Below are 26949 nucleotides of genomic sequence, written 5' to 3' on the forward strand. Positions count from 1 at the left end.
CTCTATCAAAACTCAGTACTGAGCATATTAAATTTGGTCAGAATCAACTGAGCAGTTTAGAGTGTAACCTAAAGTAAACCCAAGTAAACATTTTTCTTTCTCTTTCTTTTTTTCTTCCTTGGGAACAGATGACACTTTACTAGACAAAAAGGAAAAATATCTGGGTGGGAGAAATTGGGTGGGGCCAGTTAAGCCCACATTCCACTACTAGATTTAGTTGAAAATACCAAGCTGTTTTCAAGAAGTCTGAATTTAACGGACTCCCTCACACCGTACTCAGGGGTGCCTTCCTTGAAGAACTGAAAGCAGAAGTAATTGGGAGCTGAGAGTAATGCTCAACAAAAGGTAATTATTTTAAATCAAAACATATGCAGGAAGGGTGAACTTAAGCTAAATTCCAAGGGGCAATTGCCACTCAGCTTTCACTTCTCAGACCTGTCTTCTCTGATAAATTTTCCCTGGTTACATAAAAAAAAGGTGGGGTGGGGTTTGCTTTGCCATTCCTTAAAATAGTGCTTTTAAATAAACTGTCTCCTTTTAATACCTCTCATCTCATGGTTGCCCTATATATAATACATGGTATGATGTGGTCTTAATATGTAAGTAATGAGAAGATGAGGAACAAGTGGTAGAAGAATTAAAAGGAGGAAGAAAAGGTAGGAAAGATAGTTCCTGTCCTGATTACTCAGTGTCTAAAAGTTCTGGGAGACTTGGGAAGCCTTTTGATTGTGGCAATGGTGGAATTTATTTTTCAGTTTGTAATGCATAGTGTTATTTCTCATGGTTGTGTCGATCTGATGAAACAGCTGCTATTAGTTTGGGATGATTGGGGAGAATCTGTGGGCAATCCGTGCAAAGAGCCTAACTGGGCTGAAATCTCCAGCAGTGATAACTTTGGGTCACAGAACTTAAGTCCTGTCATTTGGATACTTGGACTTTGGGGAAGGAAGAAATTGATGAGAAATAATAATTAGAGGTTAGCCTAAAGAGGCTAGAGAAACGAAAACAGAGGCTTGTTTATACTTCTTCACAAATACAGAGAAATGCCCCTCAGCCCTGGCCCCAACAATGGAAGTGACCCAAGAGTGCAGAGCAAGGAACAGGACTCTCAAGGCCAAAGCCAAAAGAGTGAGCTCAAGGGCAAATGTGCCGTGGGTCTAGCCTCAAAGGGCTTCTGGCACAGAAGGGCAAGATGGAACCCCAGCCAGGGACCGAGGTGGACACTCTAACTTTATGAAGGGATTCTGTTTAGCCAACCCTAGACGGGGGCTTTTCAAAGTTCCAGAAAACAGCAGGGAGTATTAATAGTGCCTAGGAAATACACAGATGTCTGAGATGCCAGAGGTGCAAGAGTGGGTGACATTTCTGGAGTTTTGTTTAGAGGACACATAGATTTCTAGAGCTCAGGGTTGGAGCAAAGACGTTCTTGATCTCACAGAAAGAGCAAATTCTGAGACCCCCTTAGGGAATGCAATTCACAGTAAAGAAAAGCCTTCTAGGAAAAGCAGGTCTCTCAAAACTAGAGAAGTAAGAGGAAGAAAGAAGAATGATCCCTTCAGAAACCCCAAAACAACTGTTCTGATAAGGTGAGAGCACTGGGGAACTCTGAGTCGGGATGGGTACTGCCCCTCAGGATCCTGAGACCTACCTGTCCTCTGAGTAACACCTTTCCAGTGGATGACTTCCTCTGGCACATTTCTGCCCATCGATGCCCCAGCTTAAATTCTAAATCCTCCAATAAAATGACACCAGCCATTTTACCATCCTCTCCAAACATCTGGCCTTCCTTTGATCTTCCTCTTGATCATGAAATTCCCTTTAAAAACTCCATTGGTTGCCATGGATTTTTTAAAATTGTTTATGTTTTGCTATTTTCTGCTCACTCAGGGCTTTAGCATTCCCAATGCTTTCTCTATTAGTTTGGGTCCATTCAGAAGTTAAACTGCTACTAGTTATTTGAACAGAGAGAATTTAACATGTTTTTAAAGCCTGCTAATCAGATATAGAGCTGTTAGCAAAGTAAATAAAAGAATAAATGTGTGCATGCTAAGTCACTTCAGTCATGTCTGACTCTTTGCAAACCTGTATACCATAGCCCACCAGGTTCCTCTGTCCATGTAATTCTCCAGGCAAGAATACTGGAGTGGGTTGCCATTTCCTACTCCAATGGGTCTTCCCAACCCAGAGATCGAACCCAAGTCTGTTGAGTCTCCTGCACTGGCAGATGGATTCTTCCCCACTGTGCCACCTGGGAAACCCAGTACCGCTATATATACATAATTTATATTCAATGATTAATTCCAGCTCTTACTCTTGTACTAGTTTTATCTGTCAGAAATGTGTAATTAATGTTCTCCTTCTGAGCAGACGGCCCCTAACAATCCCAAAGCAAGCTGTTTCTTCTCTAACTCATCCTCACTATACAGTGTTTCCATTAAATGTAACCCATTTCCATAGGTTATTCATGTGAATCGCTCCTTGACATATAATACCACCCAGGCTTCTTATTAGAGGCCCATCATTTAGGATTAGGACTTGCTCTCCCCTCACCATATTTCAGTATGGAATCTCTTCCTACCATGTCTCAAAAATCACATTGTGTTATAGTTTCCAGCTCACTTTGCTTACACTACACACTCGGTAGGTTAGAGAGACCGTATGATGTAGTGTGAATCCTGGGCCACATTGTGTGTGTGTGCACTCAGTTGCTCAGTCGTGTCTGACCCTTTGTGACCCCATGGACTGTAGCCTGCCAGGCTCCTTTGGGTCCAGGGAATTTTCCAGGCAAGAATACTGGAGCAGATTGCCACTTCCTTCTCCAGGGGATCTTCCTGACCCAGGGATCGAACCTGTGTCTCCTGTGGCTCCTGCATTGGGAGGCAGATTCTTTATCACTATGCCACCTGGGAAGACCCCTGAGAAGCCCCCTGGACCAGACTGCCCATATCTAAATCCTTGCCTTCCCTTTTACCTGCTGTGCGTGTCCTTGTGAACACAGCTTCTTAAATGTCTATAAGCTTAGTTTCTATAAGCTTCATTTCTCTATCTGTAAAATGTAAGCAATAGTGGTACCTACTTTAAAGGATTGTTCTTAAGTTTAAGTGATATGCAGGGAGTAAATAATCAATGACAGATATTATTAGTATAAGGATATTAAGTCTATCAGTTATTTCCTTCTCCTCACCAATATTTTATGGGTACAAAATACTAAGTCCCTCCCAATACTCTTATTCTTCTTCTCATCTTACACTTGTCCTCTACAGGTATCACTTTCATAGGTTTATCAAGGTGACTGTCTCCCTCTCCTTCTTTAGTTTTTCAGCCAAGTCAGTTAGACTCTGGTTATACACACTTCCCTGGCCATGCATCCATCACTCCTCCCAGTATCTAAGACCATAGTTATGTCTTTTAAATCTCATTTCTCATCATCTCTTTATTGGGACGTTCAACTCCCACATCTTCCTTTCTCCTCCAAGCCTTCGCTGTCAATAGAGAAATTATGTCTATCATCTATGCTATTTTGGCTTTTGATTCCTAGGCCCAGGCCTCTTAGTTTCTTTTCAGTTAATGTCGTTCTTGCAGCATTTTAAACTTGAGATGTGCTGGGAGGAGATTTCCAGGAGCAAGTTAACAGGAATCTTCAAGTGGCAGAGGAATCATGAGAGCAGACATGAAAGCTTAAGGTAATAACTTTCAAGAGCTTGGTGATCTGTCTTGGGTATTTGACTTGGACAGAATGCTTATTTCATATAGGTTAAGCAGGGCATCTCAAGACTGTCAGAAAAATGAATCTGTCTTTGTTATGCCAAAGAAATCTGTTATCTAGTCAAAACAACTAGTCAAATAATTTCCACATTAATTTTTCATTTTATGCTTGCATTTGCACATCCAGCCCAAAACTCTCCAAGGAATAAATTATTATTTCAGTATGTGAAGGTTAAGCTTCTTTTCCTGGCTACTCCAAACCATCCGCATTATAAAAGTTAAACTATCTATCGTGCTTCATAAATGTACTTCCAAGAGCCAGAGAAGAGGCATCAGGAGTGGGGAATTTCTTATGTGTCCATGCATGTACAGAGTTCAAGCTCTAGGAATAAATGTGTCAAGAATGTGTAACTGCTGCCGAGTAATTATGCAACTTACATTTCTGCCAATAAAATTTGAGCCTGAGTTATGTAAGATTGAATTATAAATCCAACCTTTGCACCAGTTATCACTGAGATGTGGAAAGAAGGAACATTATAAAGGGTAGAGGGGAAGAAAAATGAATGACAAGTAATAGTCTTCAGGTGAATCTGGGAGTGCACAATAAATGTTAGTGTTGGTTACTTTAGCTTGTACAGATGCCACTATCATTTTTTAATTCCTGCAACATGTCTTCTTTGTGACTTTTTAGTAGCACAGTTGTCTCAAGGGTGCAAGCACAGAATGGAAGTGTAAAGTTTTTAAAATGTCAATAGAAAACACATATATTCTCCTGTTCAACAATGCAAACATTAAAAGTAACTAAAACTGACTTCCATGCCTAATCCCAGTTGGCTCCCAGAGGTATCCCCCGAAAACTGAGGTATAACCCTTCCAGTGCATTTACATACAACGACATACATATATGTTATATAATACATATAATTATGTAATATAGATATTATATTATAAAATCAATTAATGTGTGTGTGAGAGTAAGTTTTATGTATCTGGTATCATACCATACGTGTCATTATGAAGCTTACTTCTTTCACAGAACAGTATATAATGAAGATCTTTGATTTCACTACATACAGATCTATCTCATTCTACTTAACTGCTAAACTCTATCTGCATACAAATAAGATGTTTCTAGTTTATGTGATTACAAATAATTCTGCCATAAATAGCTTATATATGTGAGAGTAGAGCTTTCTTTAAATGGAGAAATAAAATTGTTAGATCCTAGGCATATGCATTTTTAATTTAAATGTGTATCATCACATTCATACCAGGAATGCAAGAGGGTACCATTTCACTATACCCTAGCCAACAATGATATTTTACATCTTGTCGATCTGAAATGGTATTTCTTAATTGATGTGAAATGTTTTCTCGTTATTGATGTTGTGAAAATATGCTTCATTGTTGTTCCAATTTGCACTTCTTTGACTGTGAGATTTGACATATTTGTATATGTTTATTGTTACTTGTATTTCCTTCTCTTTGAATTCACTTTTCATATCCTTTGCACAGTATTCTTGGATGGTTTATTGATCTTTTCTTCTTATTGACATAGGAGGGCTTTGAGTATCTTGGATTTTGATCAAGGCAACTTTAGGGACACCGTTCACATTGTGGTCCACAGGAAAGTCTCCCCCTGGTGGTGTACAGTGTACAATTTACACAGTCTCACGGCAGTTCTTCATCTTTTGTTTGTAATAAATTATGGAAGCATTTTATCCTTAATCTGTCTCCTGTCTTTTAACATTGCTTGTGTTATTTTTTTCATAGTAGAATAGTCATACCTAATCAGTCTTTTCCTTCGTGTTGTTTGCCTTCTCTGTCTTGTTTAAAATGGTCTTTCCTACCAAAGGTAATGAGACATTTTTCCTGTATTTCCTCTGATTGTTTTCATAGTTTTTTTTTTAATGCTTGTATCTTTAATGTTTCTGAAAATTATTAAATTTTATAAATGATGTGAAATAGGAATCTAAACATTATTTTTCCTATTAATCATAACCAATAGTCCCAACAAATTATTGGATAGTTATCCTATCCCCTTATCTAAAATACTACCTTTATTATATACTCCTTTTTCCTATACTCCTGAGTGCATTTGGGGGTTCTACACTACGGTCTTATGAGTAAAATAATATTTGGAGAAAGTACTCATTTAGCTACATTAGGGTTATCACTATCTACTAATAACTGAGAGGTTGAGATTAAAATAAGAATCCATTTAATATTGGCTTTAATACATAGTATACAACTTGATGTTAAACTTTGTGTTGCAAATTATGTGAAATTCTCACTTCTGAGAGGAGGCTCAGTCTATCTTATTAATTTGTCTGTCATATTTATAGAGTTCCTACATTGAAAACCCTGTCTAGTTGCTCTTATAAACATATAGTTAGAACTGGTGGATCTTACATAATGCTTCTATACAAGATTCTGGTGCCCAGTTAAGCAGCCAAACTTTTTTTTCCTGAATACTGTGCTTGACTTGAAAATGCTTAACTTGATTTAACCATGTACATAGTAAATTAATAAAAATTAATAACTATATCTTTTAGCTTTAAATGTATAGATCACTTGCAACAAAAGTGTAAAGCATTTGAGCTTTTCTATAGGGCCATGAGGACCTTAAGTGTAAGATACATCTGGTAGCCCAGTTTGACAAATAGTCAGCACTAAATACACATTTGCAGGGTGAAAGAAGCCAATAGCAGGCTTAACTTTAACGAAAAACTTTTTTTGTTTTTTAATGGGAGTATAGTTGCTTTACAATGTTGTAGAAGCTTAACTTTAAAAAAAGCATTATTATTATTAGTTCTTTTTTCTAGACACTTTACTGATTTGCTTCATTCAGAGTTGCTGTTTTGCTCTTATTTACAATGTATGATATTAGAGAAGTTCAGTAGCTCAGTTGTGTCCAACTCTGCAACCCCATGGATTGCAGCACACCAGGCTTCCCTGTACTTCACCATCTCCTGGAGCTTGCTCAAACTGACGTCCATCAAGTCAGTGATGCCAGCCAATCATCTTGTCCTCTGTCATCCTCTTCTCCTGCCTTCAATCTTTCCCAGCATCAGGGTCTTTTCTAATGAGTCAGCTCTTTGCATCAGAGGCCAAAGTATTGGACTTGGCATTAATCTGTCTTTCTTAGCCAGAAAACTTCAAGTCAATTTATCCTTTTCTATGAGAGCTGTTTAAATCCAAGACTTAGTTATTTGGTTATTGGTTGAAAGAAAAAACAACCTGAAGTATAAATCTCGTTGTCCATATTTGCTTTCCATGTAGACCAATTGAATGAAAACTAACTTTCCTCTCCCTTCTCCCCAGGTATGCTGGTACTTTTGAGTGATGCTAGCTTATTCTGACTGTTATTTGCAACTCTGTTCTTCTTTCTTAAAGCTAGTGTGAGATAATGCAAAGTCAAAGTCAAATCCTGGACTTACAGATTCTTAGAACTGGAAATGCCTTGAGATATTCTAGTCTAACCATCTCATTTTAGAACTGGGATGATTGCCCTGTTGATACACTTGATTATATATATATATATATATATATATATATATATATATATATATATATATAATAAGTTTAGTTATAGATATTTAAAATTTGTATGAACTAATCATTTGGGATAAGAGTCTAAATATATTTACAAACACATGAAGTTAGCTCTTCTTTCTTTAAAATATCCATAGCACCTACTGAATGTACATGAATGTGCAATTATAAGAATGTGAGGATGAAGTTACTGATTATCACCCATTAGCCTGATAGGAATGGTTAAAATGTGAAACAATTTCCAGCAACATGTGGAATTCTGGCTGGCTGCTTTTTTATTTCAAAGTCTGTTTTATTTTCTGAAACAGTTTCTTATCACATTTATTTATTATTTCTCAAAGGGGTGCTGGGAAATATTCTGCCTTTATTGCTATTCTCATGTTCACACGTGAGAAAATCAAGTTCACACAGAGCTTAGCATTCTCTTCCTGGAAATATGTACTTAAAATAACCCACAAAACACTCAGCTATCTGTCACTCAGCTCAGCACCCTTTTCTAGTCCTTTCTCTTCCAGCCTGAGGGCTTTCACACAGATGAAGCTGATATTACATGGAAATTCCCCAAATCAAGGCTTGTTTAAAAATCCCCAAGAGACACTGGACTAGGCATATCCCCATGTGGCTGAAGATACATGCACACAAAATGATACCAATAAACTTGGGAAGAAGACATGTAATATCAAAAATGCACAATTAATAGAAGAGAATGGTTGTCTTCAGTGCGGAGAGGTGAAATAAGAGGATGTTGTGAAAACAACATTAAGTTTTATTTTTGCTTCTCCCCACCCATATTCCTCATCCCAACCCAGTTTTCCAAAAGTATCTTATTCCAATATTTAAGAAAAACTTTAGTGTTTTTCTCTGCACACGGTGGAATTTCACCAATTTCTTCGGAATGACAAGTATCAGAAAAAGTTCTGCGGCTGCTAAGATCACTGTTCCATAATCTATCAAGAGCCAAGATCTCACAGGAAGAAAATTTGCAGTAGATTAACTTAAAGTTAAAAAAAAAAGAAAAAAAACAACTGACAGTCAGGAGACCACTTGGATTTTAATCTCAGTTCTGTGCTGATGATGGTAACCACTCATAGCTAAGTACTTTTTTAACAGTTTATAAAACATGTTCACATTTATTAATCTATTTGATCTTCATAGCAACTCTTCAGGGGAGCTGTTATGTAAATGAAAGAACTAAAGCTCAGACTGCTTAAATGACTTTTTAAAAATCATTTTGGAATATTTATTTTTACTTATTTATTTGGCTGCACCAGGTCTTAGCTGAGTTAAGGCATACAGAATCTTTGGTCTGTGTTGTGGCAGGCGGGAACTGTACTTGCAGCATGTGGGATCTAATTCCCTGACCAGTGATTGAACCCAGGACCCCTGAAAAGGGAGTGCAGAGTCTTAGCTACTGGACACCAGGGAAACCCCTTACATGACATTAAAATTGCTTAATTTGTGATCTATACTTTTTCTGTGTTCTGAGGGCAGGTTCCTAACCTTTCTTTGCTTCACATTAGTAAATATAACATTTGCCAACTGACTTTACAGGAATGTATAAGAGAAAAGTGATGATACTATGAATGAAATGGTTACTTGGGATAAAAGTGCTAAATAGGTTAATTAATATATAATAATTAATAAATTGAGTGTTATTTAAATTAAATAATGTATTAGAGTACTATAACATTGTATTAAATTATTATATATATTATGTATAAATAAATAGATTATTTATGTGCAAATAAGTTTACACAATATATATGTATATATAGGTAGATATAGATAGTTACCATTATTTGTATGTTATTATTATTATATGGCTTATTATTACTTTTGAAATATTTGCAACAAAGTCTTTGCAGATTATAAACTATCTTAAAGGGATGGTATTTATCAGGGACCTAGGAACACTCAAATTAGATCCACACAATCAAGCAGCCTTCTCTTTGAGTTTCTCAAGAGAAATAATGTACAGAATCCAGTGTTGGGTGAAGTATCTTTTCATCTATTAGCTGGAGATCTGGCCCCAAATCCAGGATAACTGCCAAGGGAGATTGGTCAGATTAAATTGAATCTACAGTTGAATCTTGGATTTTATCCCTCCATTGAGGAAGAAGCCCATTAGCCAGAAAACTGAAGAGGAAGTATGTGAGGAGGGCGTGGAGAAGATGAATGGCCCGCTGCTCTCCTGAGGATAGGCCCAGCTCTCCTTAATACTCTAATCTGGAAAAGCTACAGCATCTGACCCTAAGGAGCTCTACGCTGAGGCTTTAGCTCCTAATGCCTAGAAAACTAGCCCAATTGGAGTCCTTGAACTTGACCAATCCCTAGCAATGGTTTTCTTCTATGGAAGGCAAGAGTGTTAAGAGTGCTGGCTTGAAAGTGTTGCTGAAAGTTCTCCTAGCTAACTGTTTCCAAAGTAAGAAGAATCCCCAGACTTGGGAATGATTTTCAGTTCAGTTCCGTCACTCAGTCATGTCCGATACTTCACAACCCCATTTACCGCAGCACACCAGGCTTCCCTGTCCATCACCAACTCCTGGAGCTTTCCCAAACTCATGTCCATCAAATCAGTGATGCCATCCAACCATCTCATCCTCTGTCATCTCCTTCTCCTCCTGCCTTCAATCTTTCTCAGCCTCAGGGCCTTTTCCAATGAGTCAGTTCTTCGCATCAGGTGGTCAAAGTATTGGAACTTCAGCTTCAGCATCAGTCCTTCCAATGAATATTCAGGACCGATTTCCTTTAGGATTGACTGGTTTGATCTCCTTGCAGTCCAAGGGACTCTCAAGAGTCTTCTCCAACACCACAGTTCAAAAACATCAATTCTTTGGCGCTCAGCTTTCTTTATAGTCCAACTCTTACATCCATACATGACTACTGGAAAAACCATAGCCTTGACTAGATGGACCTTTGTTGGCAAAGTAATGTCTCTGCCTTTTAATATGCTCTCTAGGTTGGTCATAACTCTCCTTTGAAGGCGTAAGTGTCTTTTAATTTCATGGCTGCAATCACCATCTGCAGTGATTTAGGAGCCCCCCAAAATGAAGTCTGCCACTGTTTCCCCATCTATTTGCCATGAAGTGATGGGACTGGATGCCATGATCTTAGTTTTCTGAATGTTGAGCTTTAAACCAAATTTTTCACTCTCCTCTTTCACCTTCATCAAGAGACTCTTTAGTTCTTCACTTTCTGCCATAAGGGTGGTGTCATCTGCATATCTGAGGTTATTGATGTTTCTCCCAGCAATCTTGATTCCAGCTTGTGATTCATCCAGCCCAGCTTCTCTAAAATTCATTCATTCATTCCATAACATTTTGTGTTAGGTATTATACTATGTATTGGGATACAGAGATGAATATTTGCTTGTGACTGTGTGTGCATATAGAGAAAGAGATATGGACAGATTATGAATAATTGACTTAAATGAAAACTTCCCAGAAATTGTCCACTCAACAGAGAACAGATATAGAGGTAGTCCTTCTCTGGAGATAATTTCTTGTAATATAGATTCCTATAGATTATGTGGAGATAGTCAGTTACAAATAATATATAAATTTGAGATACATAAGTTGAAAGAATTCAATGTAGATGGTAGAATAGGCAAAGAGAAGTCTGATGTTTAGAGATTTGGACAGAAGAAAATGCCAGTATTCCCCCAGTACTATTTTAGGAGACGTTCTCTCAGCAATGGAGTCCTATTCTTCTGACAGAAATGTTCCTTAAAGACTGGCATTTTAGTCAGTCACCACTGAAGAAGTGAAATCATCCCTCCAAACTGGCCAGCCTCTTGGGCTTTGGGTCAGAACTTTCCCTAATACCTCCCTTGGCATCCTAAGCTGCCTGTTGGAAAGGAGACTTGATTGAAATGGCCACCTAAATTTTCTGTCTCAGGATATATTTTAGCCTTTAGATAATAAGTCAGCACTCTAGTTTCTAAGGCAACACTAGTCATACCCACTTGTCTGTTATTTTTATCATGGCTCTTACTTCCCTGCCTTCCAGAAGAGCCATGAGAACCCAATATCCCCAAAAGTCCATACATGGATAGTTCTGTTTGAGGTATGTCTGGTATCCATGTGCATGTGGGAGTTCACCTCCCCCAGCCACCTGCTCCTCTTAATTAGGATTGCAACAGCAAGACTCCAGGGTTCCTGGCCTAGACCCAGTCACACTCACCAGTCCCCAAGCACTCACTTGAACTCTCAGTTTTGGTCCTAGGTTTGCATACAGTTGAAAAAGATAGTTTTTGTCAAGATTTTACTATTTCATTTGCTTGTATTTCCCAATTCTGGTCGCCCAAAGCAGTGTTGGAGGAACATAAGTAAGCATAATAGATGGCCCAGAATTTTAAGTATGATCCTGTTTCTATTTTTTTTTCTACTAAAAAATTCTTTTTACTAATTTTATTTATTTATTTTTTACTGCCCCGTGTGTTTGTTGCTGGGAGAGGGGCTACTCTCTATCTGTGGTATGAGGGCTTCTCTTTGCGGGGACCTCTCTTGTTGTAGAGCACGGGCTCTAAGGCATGCAGGTTTCAGTAGCTGTGTGCACGGGCTACATTGCCATGAGGCGTGTGGGATCTTCCCAAATCGGGGACTGAAGCTGTGTCCCTTGCACTAACTGGTTCACCAAGGAGGTCCCTGGCCCCTGTTTTTACAAGTTCTGTGCCTTGTTTACCACTGCATCACTAGGACCTGATAGTGTTAACAATGCATAGCAGACAATCAAGAAATATTTTTTGATTATCAATTCAGTTCAGTTCAGTCGCTCAGTCATGTCTGACTCTGACCCCATGGACTGCAGCACTCCAGGCTTCCCTGTCCATCACCAACTCCCAAAGTTTACTCAAACTCATGTCCAATGAGTCAGTGATGCCATCCAACCATCTCATCCTCTGTCATCCCCTTCTCCTCCTGCCTTCAATCTTTCCCAGCATCAGGGGCTTTTCCAATGAGTCAGTTCTTCGCATCAGGTGGCCGAAGTATTGGAGTTTCAGCTTCAGCATCAGTCCTTCCAATGAATATTCAGGACTGACTTTTAGAATGGACTGAATGGACTGATTTAGAATGGACTGGTTTGATCTCCTTGCAGTCCAAGGGACTCTCAAAAGTCTTCTCCAACATCACAGTTCAAAAACATTAATTCTTTGGCCCTCAGCTTTCTTTATGGATTTCACTATCAATTAATTAACCATTAGTGAAATAACTGGTTAAGCCATCATTAATTAATTAATCTAGGATGTAAAAATCCAAATGAAATAATCAAATCAGTAATGGATAAATAGAAAATGAGTCGGTTTGACATCAAGTTTGTAATTCATTTAAAGAGGACTGTTAACTGAGGGCTGAGATTTTAGTGATGGTTTTTCAGGTGGATCTGGGGCTCCGAAAGCATGAAGGAGGAGGAGCCAGGTGACTGGAGTCCCTGAGGCAGAAGGTGCAGGATCAGAATGGGAAGGCGAGTGGTTTGTGTCAGAACAATCAGAGAAGCAAGAAAGAGGGTGATTATGAAAATCACTGTAACATGCCAAGTCAAGTTTTGACTTTATCATTTTGGTGGTAAGATGATATTGAAGATTTCTGAGCAAGGAAATTCATGATAAAACCTAAAGTTCAACACTAAATATGTATTTTTATTTTTCATATCAGAAGAGGTAATTGTTGAAAACGTGAGAACAAGTGAAAAAGATTTTTTTAAATCCACTAACATAAAAATTACCTCTCCCTCCCTGGTTCCTCAATATGACCCTCACTGTACAGAATTTTTTTGATAATACCTGCCTACTTTACTGTGTTTCTGTGAGTACCTGTGTGTTCTAGCAAAAGGTAAGCCCCTTTTTGGGAAAGGGCCATACAGGGCCTTATATAGGACCAAGAAAAGTTTCAGAATGGGGAAAGTACTTCATAAATGTTTGTCCTATGCATAAATAAATGAGCATTTAGTTCACAAAGCAACTTCATAACCATTTTATCTCATTTAATTCTTACATCTGCCCTGTGAAACAGATATTATTTTTTTTCCCATTTATTTTTATTAGTTGGAGGCTAATTACTTTACAATATTGTAATGGGTTTTGCCATACATTGACATGAATCAGCCATGGATTTACATGTGTTCCCCATCCCGATCCCTCCTCCCACCTCCCTCTCCATCCCATCCCTCTGGATCTTCCCAGTGCACCAGCCCGGAGCACTTGTCTCATGCATCCAACCTGGGCTGGTGGTCTTGAAACAGATATTATTACTCTCTGAGGGAGATCAGGCCTGGGCATAGGGGGATGTCAGAACTGTGGGAAAAGAAAGAACAAATGGGAAAATCAGAGAGGCCAGAGAGGTAAGACAACAGTCAGGACACCAGTGGCAGGAGCCACCAAGACAGAGCCAGGAGAGCTGGGGGACTGCACAGGGGTCATCTCTTCAGGGGTCACAGACGGGACTGCTCAGAAGCGGGCGAGGAGGGGACAGAAGGTAGAATGTCCAGGGCCAAGAAGAAGGGAGGTCATGGAAGAAGAAGTGGGGTGAGGGGAGACTGCACCATAAATGCATCGTTTGGAGAAACTTGACACTGAAAGAGAAGAGCGAGGCTCAAAGAAACAAGATGCAAGGTGATCTTCCCCCAAACCTCAGACATGTTTTGGACAGAGGACACTGACCAGCGCAGAAAGAGGCATGCACGCGGGCGCGAGAGGTGAGGTGCTGCTGGACAGCAGACAGCTCAGGTCTCACACGTGCTCTCTCGCGGATATCATGTGATCAACCCCAGCGTAGCTTGATCAGTGGTTAGGTGTGTCTAAGTACATGGCTAGTTTGCTTGTTTCAGACAGCCATCCTTCCCCATGTATTACCAGACTACACTATCTTTGAAAATATGTTTTCTCTTTCTTTGGATCTTAAAAATAGTCTGCCCCCCAAGAGAAATCACTGCCTCTTAGATGACATTCTGCCAGGCCAAAGCTACAAAACCTCACCCAAAATAGATCAAATATTTTAAATATTTTCTTATTTGCACCCCTCACAAGTATGCCTGCAATGCAAAGCCAATTATGAGACTGACTTTTTTTTTTTTTTCCTGAAACGAGAGAAGACATATTTTCTGGTAAAAAAGTGGACACTAGGTCTCACCACATGGTGTTGGTTGGATTTCAGCCAGCCTTCCCTAAGCCTAGGACAGGGAGAGGGAACACCTACAGCTGAGTTAACACGTGTAGAGTAAGGAGGTCTCTGTTAGCATTTACCATCTGGGAGTCTAGCTCGTGCACTTGTCTGAGCTTCCCCATGAGAACAGTGATTCTGTGAAGGCAGGTGCAGTGTTTTTACAAGATTACAAAAGGCACATAGCCTCACACTAAGCCTTTCAGGTAATAGGTGTTCAGAGGTTGGTTGAATGAATGAATGAACAAAACTATCTGAGAAGAATCCAATTTACAGCTCTGAGAGACAAGAGGAATTTCTTGTGAATGAAACCTCTTTGCTTTCTCTGAGGGGAAAGCAAACCCAACAGAAAGAGTGAGGGAAGAGTGGAAACCATAGAGCCATCAGAAATAGGGAGACAGAGATTTCTTGTTGGAGACTGAGGGAATTGTTTAATCCTGTTGGGTAGAAGTGGAGAACAATAACTTGTCTCAGATGGCCCTTCTTCCCGCCACACTGGATCTTCTCCCACCTCACTCCCTTTCCATCTTGTCAAGTCCTCACCCTTATCCCATGAGACCGTGTCCTCCTTCTTCTACCTCGTGCCTCGGGAGACTAGCCCCTCCTTCTTTCTTCTTTGCCCTATAAGTGCAGGCTCTCCCTTCAACCATACCCTATTGATAAAACATAGGCTATGGCTTAAGGTGTTAGCCCTTAAGGGTAACTACTGTTTCCATGGTGTCAAAGCTGTACTACAAGTGTGTGACTAAATTAAGGACTTCCCATTCAGGGCAGATCCCCTCTCCTGCTAGTCAGGCTGGCCCTGTGAAGAACACCACTGGTCTGAGGACAAAGGTCAATGGCTTTTCCCAGTGTCCTATAGGTGACCACGTACTAGTGACCTGGAGAGAGAGTTCCCATCTGTATAGCAGTTTCTTTAAAAAAAAAAAAAAAAAAAGTTTAAGGATAGAATAAAACCTGTGTACATGCTCTGCAGAATTCACAAATATAATAATTTTGTCATCATTGCGTGAGATCTTCTTTTATATCTTGCAGAAAATTTTCAAGTTCCTTGATTTTGTGGCCAGTACCATTCTCTCTCCCTCTCATGGGAAACCACTGTATTGAACTTTGGGGCTTCCCAGGTGGTAAAGAGTCTGCCTACCAATGCAGGAGATGTAAGAGATGTAGGTTCAAATCCCTTGCTTGGAAAAATCCCATGGAGATCACTTTGGTATTCTTGCCTGGAGAATCCCATAGACAGAGGAGCCTGGCAGGCTGTCCATGGGGTCACACAGGGTCGATCACAACTGAAGTGACTTAGTAGTAGCATGTTGAATTTGGTGTGGTTCTACCATCACAGGTATTTATATAATTTATAGGAATAGAATCAATCATCCATCCCTTTTAGCTGCTATATAGTATTCCATCCTATACTTTAGTTTATATAGCCTCTCCCTCACTGATGGCTGTTGGAAATTTTGCAATGATATTGCAATTACAGATGATATTCCAAACAGCTGCCTTTTACATGCTTGCTAAAGAATGTGGGAGTTTCCCAAGAAGATATACCTAAAAATGGAATTGCTAGATAAGAAATGCATACCCGGAACATCACTGGATGTTGCCAAATCACTGCAAAGTGAATGTACCAATTTACTTTCTTACACAAAATATATACACATTACCAGCAATATTTAGTTTTTCAAAATCAAATGTCTTTTTCTTTATCAATTTGCTGGTTATGAACTGATATTAATGTATTATCTTGCATTTTCTGGTTACTAATGAGTTTGGGCATCATTTCATGGTTTTTGGCCTCTGAATTTTTTTCATCTGTGGATTGTAATATCCTATTCCCATTTTCCACTGGGTTTTTCTCTGTGTGTGTGTCTTTGTGCCTTTCTCTCTCTCCCTCCCATACCTATCACAATTGATTTTCAGGCATTTTTTGATATTCTAGATTCTAATCTTTTGTTTTATACCTTGCACATCTTCTCTTGGCTTGTCTTTTCACTTTGTATATGATGGCTTTTGTTGCACAGAAGCTTTTACATCTTGAAATCTTGAAGTAACTAAATTTTCTTTAGTTTAAATTTCTTTAGCTTAATTTTTACTTTATAGAAATAAATATTACTTAGCTTTTTCTTGGTTAAAAAATGTTTCAAAATCTCAGTGGCTTATGGCAGACATTTATTTCTTACTCTTTGGTCAGTAGCAACTCTGCTGGTCCTGAGTGGGTTCACTGGCCCGGCGGAGCTATTTGTGTGTCGTCTTCTGAAACTCAAGCTGAAGAGCAGCCATGATCTGGGTTGTATTGAATTCCTGCTTTGCTATAACAAGTTACCACAAACTGGGTGGCTTAAGATGACAGAAATTTATTTTTCCACCATTGTGGAGGCCAGGAGTCCAACATCAAGGTCTTGACAGGGTTGTTGGCTTTTTCTGACAACTCAGAGAGAATCTGTTCCACGCCTCTCTCCTAGCTCCTAGTGGTTGCTGGCAATCCTTAGCATTACAAATATTTATTTACTTATTTGGCTGCATCAGGTCTTATTTGCAGCACCCAGGTACTTCACTGCAGCATGTGAGATCTTTCACTGTGGTGCAAGGGCCTCTCTCTAATTCTGGTACTCAGGCTCCAGAGTCCATGGACTCAGTAGTTGAAATGCATAGGCTTAGTTTCCCCACAGACTTAGTTCCCCCATGGCATGTGGGGGAACTTAGTTTCAGATCAGGGATCGAACCTGTGTCTCCTGCATTGGATGGTGGAGTCTTAACCACTGGACCATCAGGGAAGTCCCTGTCCTTTTCTTATAAGGACACTTATCATTGGATGTAGGGCCTACCTAGATAATCCATCCAGGCTACAGTCCAGGGGATCAAAAAGAGTCTGACACAACTTAGCAAATAAGCACAACACAGATAATCCTGTATGATTTCATCTTGAAATTCTTAATTATTAATACATCTGCAAAGACCCCATTTTCAAACAAAGTCACATTGACAGGTTCTGGATGAATATATCTTTGAGGGGATGGGAAGACCCCACTCAATTCCATGGCACCTGTTGTTATCACAGCAAAGGGCAGACACTCAAGAGTAAAAGCAAAATGTGATGCCTCTTAAAGCCTCCACTTGGGATGGGCACATCATCCTTTCTAGCCACATCCCATGATTCACAGCAAAACCCAGGTCAAGACCTCCTAGGAAGAGCACTGCAGCAATACAAGGCAGAGGACATGAGTATTTAATCCCAGTCACAGAGGAAGTGAATATCTGGCTGTAAGAATCCAATCTGTTACAAACCATATTATTTTTGAAGTCAAATCATACATGCAACTTTCAGTAAAAGACAGTCATCATCTTCCTCACCCATTCTTGTAACTGATCCTCCCCCTAGGCAATGACTCTCAATGACTCCTTCTCAGCCTTCTTTTCTGGGCTCTAAAAATGGGGTGTCAGTTCCCACACCTCTTCTCTTCACTGCCTGCATCATTTTTTTTTTCAGGGAACTTATTCCTGGTTTAAAAATACTATCTATAAATGGACAACTCTCAAAGGTGCATCTCCAGCCTCATCCTCCCCCCTTAACACCAGATTTGTTCATCCCAGGACCTATCTGTGCTTCTACTTGGATGCCTCTTATCATCTTAATATGCTTAACATATGTCTCATGTGATTCCCACCCCCTCCTTGAAATCTATACCTCCCTCAGTGGTCCCCGTTTCATGAAATCACACTCCCACTCAGTTATCCAGACCATGAAAAGAGATATCCTTGATTCCTCTCTTTTTCTCACATCCCTCATTCAAACCATCCAGATGTGTCCAAAATTCAGTGCTTTCTCAGTCCTCTGAGCGTGACGGCCCTAGTCCCAGGAGCACCTCATGTCTAGCAGGAGGCGACAGCTCCCTCCTGCTTCTTGCCTCACGCTCCTGCCGCCTATTCTGCACAAGTGCGTGTGCACTCTGCCAGAGTGACCCTTTTCTCTCTGCTCGACACCTTCCAGTGCCTTTCCCTCTGACTTGGAACAAAACCTAAAGTCCTTGCCGTGGCCATAAGGTTCTGGATGATCTGGGCCACTGGAAGTCACTTCTCCCAATTACTCTGAAATCTCTGTTATTCCTTCAGTATGTACCTGCTATGCTTGCAGCCAGAAATGCCCTTCCTTCCTGTAGCCTCACTGCTTACTCCTTCATTTTTTTTTATCCACTTCTCTATTGAAAAACTTTTCCAGAGAGGACTTTCTGATTTCCTCTCTTCCTCTGCACTTTCTTATTTTTTCTGTACAGCACTTCCCCCTGCCTCATATTATATATTTATGTATTAGCTAATGCGTTTATCTGTCTCCCTTCATCGAAATGTATTTTGTTCACAGTGAACGCCTAGAACAGGCCCTGGCATGTGGGTGAGACTCAATAAACATTTGTTCTGTGAATGAATGAACTATTGTAGGGGGAGTTGGTAATTGCTTTCATATTCCCAACAATATACTAATTCAACTATTTACTAAAAGTTCAAAAGTAGACATTTATTACTAATTTCCTGCTAAACAAAATGCAGATTTTGCTCTCTTATCTAGCATCATCCTACTAACATGTTCTTGCTCATTCTCCTCTGAATCTAATTACATCATCACTGCTTTGGTGAATTCAACATGTAATGTTTACACAATTACACCTGTAAATTTTTCTCACAGTTGACCTGTGTAGTGTACAATAGCTACTTTTCCTTTCTCATACAAATATTTAATTTTTCCTGAAATTATAATGACCTCAATCTTATAGTTACTTGTTTTCTACGTACCTATCATAAATACTTTTCCCAAGAACGTATCAGGTAATCTATCTACTTGCCTTTTTCTTAAATATCTTTCCTGGAGTCCTCTGCTCCAATCTCTGCTGATTGGTTTCTGGACCAGCTGTTGTCCCCGAATTTTCTTTCACCCTCATTATGGGACCACTTTTTACCTCTGTCATGGGTTTGCATCCCCTGTTTTCTGATCCTTGTCTTCGAAGCTTCTTGGTTTCTAGTTTTAGCTCCTACTTTTTCCTCCCTTTAAAATATATAACTTCAAGAACTTGATGACTTCAGAAGACAATATGTTTTCATTCATTTTACTGAATGACCAGTGGGCCCTCTGAATCTGGAAACTTCTACCCTTTAGTTTGAGGAAATTTTAATTTATTATTTATTTCATAATTTCCCTCCCACAATTTTCTGGAGTGCTCAGATATTGGCTATTTGCTTGATTCTCTAATGTTCTTTTCTCTCCTTTTTCCCATCTTGTCTTTTTCTTCTACTTTTCTGGAAGATTTTTCTAAACTTTATCCTCCATTTCTTGAATTGAATTTTTATGAATTTCTGTCATAGTATTTTTCATTTACAATAGTTCTTTCCTGTTCCCTGCAAATACCTTTTTACAGAGTATTTCTCGTTTCGTGGCTACAGTATCTTCTCTTATCTCTCTGAGAATGGTAATTATTGTTTTCTTCAAGTTATATGGTAATTATAGTTTTCTTGAAGTTTTCTTCCACTTCTCACCCTCCCCCTTTTTCCTCTGAGTCTCTTTTTTTCTGTTGTTCTAATCTTTTTTTCAGAGCTTTACTTTAACTTGATGTTCATATTTAAGAGTGAGATGCTAAACAGTTGATTGAAAGTTCCTTTCAATTCACAAAAGTTCACAAAAGTGTTTTGGGTGATAAGATAGACATTTCCAGGGTCCCTCAAATTTTGCCTTTAGATCCTTTTTCCATGGGTCTGCCAGTTTCCCTGAAGTGGGATCCCCCAGTTTCCTTTCTGTGGCGTGCAGGCTCAGTGTTCCCTGAGCAGACATTCATTTCAAAGTCTGTTTTCAGCACATGGCATCTTTTCTGTCCACTGCTTTGCTCTCCAGAAAATCAACTCCATGTCTGTCTGGTTGGGTGAGGGGTGGGTATCTGGGTTGGTGGGGGCAGAGGAGTATCTAGGCTTCTAATTGTTCCTTACTTGGATTTTCAGCCTAACCTGTTTTCTGCTCCATCTCTCATCTCAGAGATTCCCAAGCTTCCACATCCTGAGTTTTTCCTGGTTCTGAGGCTATAATTGGCTTCTTTCTTGTCTATCGGCCTTCTGCTCCACAGGGCCAGAGTTCAGTTTCTCAGCTCTGGTAAGTCAATTACTAACCATCCGTCCACTTTCCATATTTCAGAATTTGGCTCACATCGACCTGTGTTGACTCTTTTCCAGTACTTTGCCCCGTAGGATTTATTTATGATTTTTTTATTTCTTTGTTATCATTTTGATGAGATTTGGGGAAGGAGCAGAAATAAATGAGGGATGTGCATTTAATCTGCTGAGTTTAACCATATCCTCGATCTTGTTTTTTAGTCTTTTCATTTGTATGTTCTACTTTTTATGATTTAAGAATTCTGCCATCCTCTATCTTAAATATATTCTCCTACAATTTTTCCTAATCATTTTCAAGTTTTGTTTTTCATATAGTCTAGATTCTTTTGCTCTAGGTGGAAATTCTGAATCTAATTGTATTATTTTCATATAATTGGTTGTAACCTTACCATGAAAAATACACCATTTTCTCCCTAATCTATAATGCCCTCACTATTATTTTAAATGTTTTCATAAATGCTTGGGACTGTTTCTAAGCTTTCTACCTTATCCTATTAATCTATTTGTCTTATTTTAACTAGAATTGTCCTATAAATATATTGGTACTTTTCTTTAGATCTTTACTTTTCCATATTACTTTTAGGATTATTTTGTCAAATTCTATAAAATAGATCATTTAGGGATTTTAGTTGTAATAGTCAATGCATAGGTTAATATGAGAAGAATTTACATGTTTATAATTTTGAGGTTTGCCATTTTGTAAAAGTGATATATTTCACCATTCAGGCAGACCTTTTATGTCCTTAAATCCAGGACATAAGCATTTTGTAATTTGCTTGCACATATTTTGTTACATTTATTTCCCAGGTAATGCACACTTTTGTTGCTAATAATAACATAGTTTTGCACTATATTTTAAAATTAAAGATGACTGGTTACAGAAACTCTGAATTTTTGCATACTGAACTTGATTCCAATAATCTTGCTAACCTCTTTTAGTAGTTCTAATATATTTGATGATTCTCTTTTGACATAGATAATCATATCATAGCAAATAAATAGCAAATAAATAAATCATATCATAGCAAATAGCATGTTTTTCTTTCTAATTTCAATAGCTCCTATTTCTTTTTTCTATTTCTTTGTCTTGGCTAGGACTTCCAATCCATTTTTTAATTGCAGAAAAGATAATAGTCATTCTTGTCTTTTCATTGATTATAATGGGAATACTTTTAAATTTCATCATTAATTGTGATGTTTGCTCTATATTTATGGTAAATATCTCTTATGTTTACAAAGATTCTGGTGCTAGTTTTTTAAGAGCTTTTTTTTTTTCCTATAAGTGATTACTAATTTTACCAAGCATTCAGTTTCAGTTCAGTCGCTCAGTCATGTCCGACTCTTTGTGACCCCATGGACTGCAGCACTCCAGGCTTCCCTGTCCATCGCCAACTCCTGGAGCTTGCTCAAACTCATGTCCATCGAGTTGGTGATGCCATCCAACCATCTCATCCTCTGTCATCCCCTTCTCCTCCCACCTTCAATCTTTTCTAGATCAGGGTCTTTTACAATGAGTCAGTTCTTTGCATCAGGTGGCCAAAGTATTGGAGTTTCAGCTTCAGTATCAGTCCTTCCAATCAGTCCTACCAAGCATTATTTTTTATCTATTGAGATGAGCTTTCACTTTCCTTTTTTCTATTTTTATAGACTTTTAAACTGCTAATAGTATATAATATATCCATAGATTTTCAGATTTTGACCATCACAGAATTGGCCCTGTCTTTTTTTTTTGGCACTGTTAGATTCAATATGTTAATTTTTCCATCTAGGTTCATAAGTATATTTAGTCTAATTTCCTTTTCTTTTTCTTTCTTTTTTTTTTTTTTTTTTTTACCATTTTTGTTGTCCAACTTTGATATTAACATTCTACCAATCTGATTTTATTGTTTATAAACTTGAGTTTCTGGACATACTTCATTTGAGTGAAAGAAGGTATGTGTGTGGGGGAGACAGGTTGTTTTACTGTCTTTTAAAATGCTTGAAATATCTGTGCAACTCAATAAAGTAGATATTTTAAGTTGGAAGAATGTATATTTTTCATGGAACTCAATGAATTGATTTTAATTTTGAATGAGAAAAGTATGACTTGCTTTTACTTTTCCCAAATTGACCCACTAGCAAAATAAAACTGCTCACCACTGCAAGCTGGCAAATCCTCAGTTGGAAATGAAAGAATACAATGAATCATCCAGGTGTTTCCAAATGTCTTTTTAGAGTTGTTATGGTTTGATCAGGTAGATACAGCCTATGCTAGGCAAGCTGTTCTTTATCTGGGATGATCCGAGTGGGAAATATATTCCACAGAAGTTGCCTATGTAAATCCTGTATTTTTAGTGTCATTTACAAATGACTTCTGGAAAAAGTGAATATTGTTATCCCATGACTGAGATTGGCAACATATATCTCTTTTCTTTCTTTTTATTCCCTTTCCTTTTTTATTCCTGTTTACTTTTTTTAAAAGTAAAAGGACAATGAAAAAAGAATTTTTCTATGTCATGGTGTATATTACATGGAATTTGTTAAATTATTCTTCCAACTACATAGTTCCTGCACAATAAGTCTATTTTCAAATACACAAAATAAGCTGAATGATTGCTCATCCACAAAACCCTGGACTCAGAATTTATCTAGGGAAACATACGTCTCTTTTCTAAAGACATAATCCAAAAATATTTAGCCATTTATCTCCTAAAAACCATGCAAAATGCATGTCCTTTCTATGTTTCCTGCTGATAATACTTTCCCCATTTGTAGCACAACTTTTCTTTCCTCTGGAAAGCTGGTACTTATTTTATTCATAGATGGTAAATTATGCCTTGATCCTGCTCAACCAAAGGGTATTACTCAAACAAGCAGGGAGAATGCTGCTTAGGATATAACCAGCGGTGGCCATGGAAAGCAGCACATCGAAACAGGCCTCACTGAGTTGCAGTCATACTGCACGGAGATCACAGGCACCAAACCTCTCTGAACACAGGTCCTATCTTCACATCAACTTCACCAGCCGAGTTGTTTTCAGAGCTTAGGGATGCCTGCCCACCAAGTGTTCAAGCTCAGCAGTTTATCAGACTACGGAGTGTTATTCTATCTTTACAACCTGTCCCCAGCAGCCCAAACTGGTTGTGTTCCCAAAGTTTATTTCCAAATCATTTCTTTGGGATCAGAGAGCATTTTCCCATAGGAACAATTTTTATAAACAGTGGTGTTCCACAAATGCCTGGTTGAGCCACAGCATACTTGAAATGCAGCAGTGACTGTCCTATTCCCACAAGCCATTATTTATTTTGCTTCCCTGGGAAAGTGCATTCTGGGTTTCAACTTGGGATGCCTGGAGCTCACCTCTCCCTCCGCCTGGCAGGCTTTGCTGTAGATTTTTTTTTTTTTTTTTTTAGGCCGTGCTGCAGTAGCCATTGGAAAGAGGGGACAGAGTAGCCTTTCCCCCAAAAAGGTGAGTGTAGGTTGACAGAGATGCCTCTAGGTAACTTAGTGCTTTGGAACTGAGGAAGGAAGCCACGATGGGGCTCAGTCACTTCCCCAGTCCTCTGAGGGAGGCAAAATGGGCAGGGACTTTCTCCTAAGTAGAGCTCATTTCTAATTCAGATCTTCCTAAATAGGAAAAAGGCTTATCCAAGTTATACCTAAGATTTTTGAAGACCATGCTTCTGGGCTTGTAATTAGCCAGGCAAAATATTTTAACTCCTTCTGGTCAGTAATGGAAGAGTCTCCAAACACAGAGCAATAATGAATGAGGCAGATATGTAGCACCTAGCCCCAGCACCTGGCTCACAGTCTCTTGTGACTGAATTGAGTACTGATCGACTGAGTAAATTCTGTATTGAGAAGTACAAGACCACAGAATATATATACACACAAGCTAGTTAATTTCATTTTAATTCAGCATCTCCTAATTCTGACCCTCTCACAGCACACATCCTATCAAGGAAGAGTCGTTTGGAGTACTTTCAAGAAGACACGAGGATGTCAGTGTCATCTCTGTGGGCATATGCATCCATCCACACCAGCTCCAAAGCAGCTGCTAGATCCCTTCACACCCTCTCTGCTTTGCACAACTTCTAGCAATATCTGTCACCAAATCTGAGTAAAAAGAGGGGAGAGGGAAGGAGAGAGAAAGGTGATGTGGAAAATCAAAGAGGATAGCCAAGTCTATAGGACCCTGCCTGGATGAATTTCTGGCAGCATACTTATTCTATTAAAAAAAGACCTGCTTTTTTTTTTTTTTTTTTGGATTAGTTGTTTTTATAGCGCATATTTTAGGAGGCTGTGCCTCTTTCAGTTTAAAATTTAGCCTGTACATTGGACCTGGGTCTTAGCCATGTCAGGCTTTAAAATTGCATACACAATTAAATTCCATTTTGTATGTACAACGACTTTTAAAAGAAATAGGCTATCTCTCAATTAAAAAGCCACTCCCAACCCCCACCCCAATAAACGTACAGACTGTTAAGTTTAAGTTTCATGGACTGTGCTTTCTTTTTAAAGCTCCATTTGTGTTCTACAAGACAGCCTCTTTCTCCAAGATTAACATTTCTTATGATTGTTCCTGACAATGGATTCACTTCCAGAGGCCCTGCTAAGGATAACCAAAAAAGGGCATGTAGCAGGCTGGTTTTGGCAGCCTGCACGCAGTTTCAGAGCTTTTTAGGTCTTGGTTTTTTCTGATGAGTGATTTCCTGAGCATGCCTAGGGAATGACAGGCATCTCCACAGGCAGGCTGCATCCACCTCGGCTGGGGTGTCGTCATTGGCTGCCTATTAGAAAAACTACAGGACAATGCATACCACCGATGCCGACTGTAAACATAGGGGATATGTGTTCACTTAGCATGGACTTCTGGGAGGGGCTGAGGAAGGGCGGTCTGGAGTTTTCTTGAATAGAGCAGTGTGTATTGGGCTGCCTGCCTGCCTGCCCTCTCACTGTGCTCCTGCTTAAAGAAATCAGTCCTTCCTTTCCGACTTAGTCCCCGGGAAGAAGTTTCAGCCTACGAGGTAAGGCACAGAGGGCTTTCTTTTAATCTCCTCCAGAGAGCGTGGGGGCTTTCTCTGGGTTTCAGTCAGCATTCCTGGGCTAGGTAGCTGGAGATGCAAGATTATAAAAGTCAGTAAACCACGCAAATGCTCGGGATTGGACTTTGCTGCCCTGCAGATGTTCCCGGAAGACAAACAGGATGAGATTTCAAGTTTCGTTCTTAGAGTCTGGACGAGAGAAGAGATTATAGAGAGACTTATATCCAGGGACCACTGGCAACTTGATAAGATAGCGTTTTGTTCAGGAGTGCCCTGGGGATTATACCTGACCGCCATAGGCCAGTGTCAATAGTCGTGTGGTGCCTATTTGCTCATGCCAGCCGTCTCTCCTGCATCTTTTATTATCAGAGATTTAAAGAGGTTTTGCTTTAAAAACAACAATAACTTTCTAGGTGGATGAGAAGCCAAAAGTGATAATTTTTAACCAAACGCATTTACATTTTATTCGCTACCAGTGTTTAAGACTTGACTTCTAGAGCTGCAAGGAGATAAGGTCAGGGGTGGGGGGAGGAAGAGCACTGGCATTTAGCATAGGCTGGGTTAATGTAACTGATCTGCTATTTGCCCAGACAGAAGATGCCTCCCGTGATCTGTTTCCTATAAAACCTAATAATGAGAGAATGCATGTGCTAGTGGGTGTGTTTTTAGAAATCGCATTTCACATCTGACCAAGCTATTTCTCAAGAAATCCTATTTTCTGTTTGAAAGCATGCCTGAGTGTCACTGGAGAATTTGAAAAAGGTGTAGGTTGCAAGTTTGTTCTGGGAAGGGAGGGAGCAAGCTTTCATTTCAAGATAGTCAGACATATTGGGGCATCTTAAACAGTAGTGCAAGGCAGCTAGTTGGTAATAGCCTGGAATTCCTTTTAGAAAGAGATGGTTGTAAAGGGTGGGGAAATTTGAGTGGCAATACATGGTAAAAAAAAAAAAAAAAGATGAGTGAGAACAAAGTACTTGGTATTTGTGGATCCCATCTGTTAATCAGACTATGCAGATGGACTTGTGAGCTGGAATAGTGAAATCCTTCTAACGTGTTTGGCAAAACCAGACATGGATGTCTAGAATTTAAGTGAAGACTAGGTGGTATAGGGCAAGAAAGACATATCTGAGCTTTTTTTTTTTTCAAAAATAAACCTGGATATTAAAGGTTTCCAGTTCCAAATGACTGACTCGATTTGATTTTATTCCATGAATAGAGGTGGTTTTGTGTTGAGATTCATTAAATAATCTTCTCCCTTCATATTTAAAAGTTTGGGGATAATTTTCTTGAGAATGCTTCCCTCTCCTTCTAGAAGTGATATATGAGAACAGAATTCCCTGTGAGTTTCTCTTCCTGGA

The 26949-nt window shown here is 39.1% G+C and overlaps 1 protein-coding gene across 8 annotated transcripts in view; it reads left to right on the top strand.

Moving 5' to 3' along the window:
• Positions 1–244: 244 nt before the first annotated feature.
• Positions 245–26949, top strand: part of CALD1 (caldesmon 1) — a 227170-nt gene continuing 200465 nt past the window's right edge. For 2 of the 8 annotated variants that reach the window (XM_061165843.1, XM_061165842.1), the window contains exon 1: positions 25298–25573. The gene's annotated coding sequence lies outside the window, so the exon portion shown is untranslated. Of the gene's footprint in view, positions 346–25296; positions 25574–26949 lie in introns of those variants that run through there. The other 6 variants (XM_061165848.1, XM_061165850.1, XM_061165844.1 and 3 more) reach the window with 5 other exon arrangements.

This window comes from Dama dama, chromosome 18, assembly GCF_033118175.1.
Source record: "Dama dama isolate Ldn47 chromosome 18, ASM3311817v1, whole genome shotgun sequence".
Taxonomy (NCBI): Eukaryota; Metazoa; Chordata; class Mammalia; order Artiodactyla; family Cervidae; genus Dama; species Dama dama.